Source organism: Leptodactylus fuscus, chromosome 1 (assembly GCF_031893055.1).
Source record: "Leptodactylus fuscus isolate aLepFus1 chromosome 1, aLepFus1.hap2, whole genome shotgun sequence".
NCBI lineage: Eukaryota > Metazoa > Chordata > Amphibia > Anura > Leptodactylidae > Leptodactylus > Leptodactylus fuscus.
Genome location: NC_134265.1, coordinates 8,389,157 through 8,394,143, shown reverse-complemented (window position 1 = coordinate 8,394,143; position 4,987 = coordinate 8,389,157).

Sequence of the window (4,987 nt, the reverse complement as noted above, 5' to 3'; positions counted from 1 at the left end):
ATTCATGGTGGAGGGAGCCTCTAACCAGCCCAGTTTGGACCAATTAATGGTGGAGGGAGCCTCTAAACAGCCAAGTTTTGGGAAATTCATGGTGGAGGGAGCCTCTAACCAGCCCAGTTTGGACCAATTCATGGTGGAGGGAGCCTCTAACCAGCCCAGTTTGGGCAAATTCATGGTGGAGGGAGCCTCTAAAAAACCCAGTTTGGACCAATTCATGGTGGAGGGAGCCTCTAACCAGCCCAGTTTGGGCAAATTCATGGTGGAGGGAGCCTCTAAACAGCCCAGTTTGGGCAAATTCATGGTGGAGGGAGCCTCTAAACAGCCCAGTTTGGACCAATTCATGGTGGAGGGAGCCTCTAAACAGCCCAGTTTGGGCAAATTCATGGTGGAGGGAGCCTCTAACCAGCCCAGTTTGGACCAATTAATGGTGGAGGGAGCCTCTAACCAGCCCAGTTTGGGCAAATTCATGGTGGAGGGAGCCTCTAAACAGCCCAGTTTGGACCAATTCATGGTGGAGGGAGCCTCTAAACAGCCCAGTTTGGACCAATTAATGGTGGAGGGAGCCTCTAAACAGCCAAGTTTTGGGAAATTCATGGTGGAGGGAGCCTCTAACCAGCCCAGTTTGGACCAATTCATGGTGGAGGGAGCCTCTAAAAAACCCAGTTTGGACCAATTCATGGTGGAGGGAGCCTCTAAACAGCCCAGTTTGGGCAAATTCATGGTAGAGGGAGCCTCTAAACAGCCAAGTTTTGGGAAATTCATGGTGGAGGGAGCCCCTAAAAACCCCAGTTTGGACCAATTCATGGTGGAGGGAGCCTCTAAACAGCCCAGTTTGGGCAAATTCATGGTGGAGGGAGCCTCTAAACAGCCAAGTTTTGGGAAATTCATGGTGGAGGGAGCCCCTAAAAACCCCAGTTTGGACCAATTCATGGTGGAGGGAGCCTCTAAACAGCCCAGTTTGGGCAAATTCATGGTGGAGGGAGCCTCTAACCAGCCCAGTTTGGACCAATTAATGGTGGAGGGAGCCTCTAAACAGCCAAGTTTTGGGAAATTCATGGTGGAGGGAGCCCCTAAAAACCCCAGTTTGGACCAATTCATGGTGGAGGGAGCCTCTAACCAGCCCAGTTTGGGCAAATTCATGGTGGAGGGAGCCTCTAAACAGCCCAGTTTGGACCAATTAATGGTGGAGGGAGCCTCTAACCAGCCCAGTTTGGACCAATTCATGGTGGAGGGAGCCTCTAACCAGCCCAGTTTGGGCAAATTCATGGTGGAGGGAGCCTCTAAAAAACCCAGTTTGGACCAATTCATGGTGGAGGGAGCCTCTAACCAGCCCAGTTTGGGCAAATTCATGGTGGAGGGAGCCTCTAACCAGCCCAGTTTGGGCAAATTCATGGTGGAGGGAGCCTCTAAACAGCCCAGTTTGGACCAATTAATGGTGGAGGGAGCCTCTAACCAGCCCAGTTTGGACCAATTCATGGTGGAGGGAGCCTCTAACCAGCCCAGTTTGGGCAAATTCATGGTGGAGGGAGCCTCTAAAAAACCCAGTTTGGACCAATTCATGGTGGAGGGAGCCTCTAACCAGCCCAGTTTGGGCAAATTCATGGTGGAGGGAGCCTCTAAACAGCCCAGTTTGGGCAAATTCATGGTGGAGGGAGCCTCTAAACAGCCCAGTTTGGACCAATTCATGGTGGAGGGAGCCTCTAAACAGCCCAGTTTGGGCAAATTCATGGTGGAGGGAGCCTCTAACCAGCCCAGTTTGGACCAATTAATGGTGGAGGGAGCCTCTAACCAGCCCAGTTTGGGCAAATTCATGGTGGAGGGAGCCTCTAAACAGCCCAGTTTGGACCAATTCATGGTGGAGGGAGCCTCTAAACAGCCCAGTTTGGACCAATTCATGGTGGAGGGAGCCTCTAAACAGCCAAGTTTTGGGAAATTCATGGTGGAGGGAGCCTCTAACCAGCCCAGTTTGGACCAATTCATGGTGGAGGGAGCCTCTAAAAAACCCAGTTTGGACCAATTCGTGGTGGAGGGAGCCTCTAAACAGCCCAGTTTGGGCAAATTCATGGTAGAGGGAGCCTCTAAACAGCCAAGTTTTGGGAAATTCATGGTGGAGGGAGCCCCTAAAAACCCCAGTTTGGACCAATTCATGGTGGAGGGAGCCTCTAAACAGCCCAGTTTGGGCAAATTCATGGTGGAGGGAGCCTCTAAACAGCCAAGTTTTGGGAAATTCATGGTGGAGGGAGCCCCTAAAAACCCCAGTTTGGACCAATTCATGGTGGAGGGAGCCTCTAAACAGCCCAGTTTGGGCAAATTCATGGTGGAGGGAGCCTCTAACCAGCCCAGTTTGGACCAATTAATGGTGGAGGGAGCCTCTAAACAGCCAAGTTTTGGGAAATTCATGGTGGAGGGAGCCCCTAAAAACCCCAGTTTGGACCAATTCATGGTGGAGGGAGCCTCTAAACAGCCCAGTTTGGGCAAATTCATGGTGGAGGGAGCCTCTAACCAGCCCAGTTTGGACCAATTAATGGTGGAGGGAGCCTCTAAACAGCCAAGTTTTGGGAAATTCATGGTGGAGGGAGCCCCTAAAAACCCCAGTTTGGACCAATTCATGGTGGAGGGAGCCTCTAACCAGCCCAGTTTGGGCAAATTCATGGTGGAGGGAGCCTCTAACCAGCCCAGTTTGGACCAATTAATGGTGGAGGGAGCCTCTAAACAGCCAAGTTTTGGGAAATTCATGGTGGAGGGAGCCCCTAAAAACCCCAGTTTGGACCAATTCATGGTGGAGGGAGCCTCTAACCAGCCCAGTTTGGGCAAATTCATGGTGGAGGGAGCCTCTAAACAGCCCAGTTTGGACCAATTAATGGTGGAGGGAGCCTCTAACCAGCCCAGTTTGGACCAATTCATGGTGGAGGGAGCCTCTAACCAGCCCAGTTTGGGCAAATTCATGGTGGAGGGAGCCTCTAAAAAACCCAGTTTGGACCAATTCATGGTGGAGGGAGCCTCTAACCAGCCCAGTTTGGGCAAATTCATGGTGGAGGGAGCCTCTAAACAGCCCAGTTTGGGCAAATTCATGGTGGAGGGAGCCTCTAAACAGCCCAGTTTGGACCAATTCATGGTGGAGGGAGCCTCTAAACAGCCCAGTTTGGGCAAATTCATGGTGGAGGGAGCCTCTAACCAGCCCAGTTTGGACCAATTAATGGTGGAGGGAGCCGCTAAACAGCCCAGTTTGGACCAATTCATGGTGGAGGGAGCCTCTAACCAGCAGAGTTGGTGGAAATCAGGGTGGAGGGAGCCTCTAACCAGCAGAGTTGGGGGAAATCAGGGTGGAGGGAGCCTAGTATTAGCAGAATTGTGCAATGCTTATGGTGGATGAGTATGAGGATGCGGAGGAATTGGAGAGGTTGAGTACAGACATGGAGTTTCATGTTGGGGTGCTTTACACAGGTGGGCACAAAAATGACGGCTCTACCCAGTGGTGGTTCATTTTTATCAAAGTGAGCCGGTCGGCACTCTCAGCTGACAGACGGGTGCGCTTGTCAGTGATGATGCCACCGGCTGCACTGAACACCCTCTCAGATAGGACGCTGGCGGCAGGACAGGACAGCACCTCCAAGCCATATAGGGCAAGTTCAAGCCACAGGTCCAACTTCGACACCCAATACGTGTAGGGCGCAGAGGGGTCGGAGAGGACAGGGCTGTGGTCGGAAAGGTATTCCCGCAACATGCGCCTATACTTCTCACGCCTGGTGACACTAGGACCCTCCGTGGCGGCACTTTGGCGAGGGGGTGCCATCAAGGTGTCCCAGACCTTAGACAGTGTGCCCCTCGTTTGTGTGGACCGGTGAGAACTTGGTTGCCTACTGGAGGAACTGCCCTCCCTGCCGCCAACGTCACATGCTGGAAACATCTCCATCATATTCTGCACCAATTGCCTGTGGCAAGCATTGATGCGATTGGCCCTCCCCTCTACCGGAATAAAAGACGAGATGTTGTTTTTATACCGGGGGTCAAGGATAGCAAAGATCCAGTACTGGTTGTCCTCCATGATTTTGACAATACGCTTGTCGGTTGTAAAGCACCCCAACATGAACTCAGCCATGTCTGCCACAGTGTTAGTTGGCATGACTCCTCTGGCCCCACCGGAAAGTTCAATCTCCATTTCCTCCTCATCCTCCATGTCTACCCATCCGCGCTGCAACAATGGGACGATTCGAAGTTGCCCGGAAGCCTCCTGTATCACCATCACATCATCGGACAACTCTTCTTCCTCCTCCTCCTCCTCCTCCTCCTCCATTAAACGCAGTGAAGCGGACAGATGTGTGGACCTACTCTCCAGCTGTGACGGATCGGATGCTATCCCTAACTCCTCTGTGTGATCTGAGTTATCCCTGATGTCAATCAGGGATTCTCTCAGAACACACAAGAGCGGGATTGTAAGGCTCACCATCGCATCCTCAGAGCTCACCCTCCTTGTGGACTCCTCAAAGACCCGTAGGATGTCACAAAGGTCTCTCATCCATGGCCACTCATGGATGTGAAACTGAGGCAGCTGACTTTGTGGCACCCTAGGGTTTTGTAGCTGGTATTCCATCAAAGGTCTCTGCTGCTCAACCACTCTATTCAACATCTGAAACGTTGAGTTCCAGCGTGTGGGGACGTCGCACAAAAGCCGGTGTTGTGGCACATGCAGGCGTTGCTGGAGAGATTTTAAGCTAGCAGCGGCTACTGTCGACTTGCGAAAGTGGGCGCACATGCGCCGCACTTTCACCAGTAGCTCTGGAACATTGGGGTAGCTCTTTAGGAAACGTTGCACCACTAGGTTGAAGACGTGGGCCAGGCATGGAACATGTTGGAGTCCGGCAAGCTCCAGAGCTGCTACCAGGTTCCGGCCGTTATCACAAACGACCATGCCTGGGCCCAGGTGCAGCGGCTCAAACCATATTGCCGTCTCATCGAGGAGGGCATCCCTCACCTCGGAGGCAGTGTG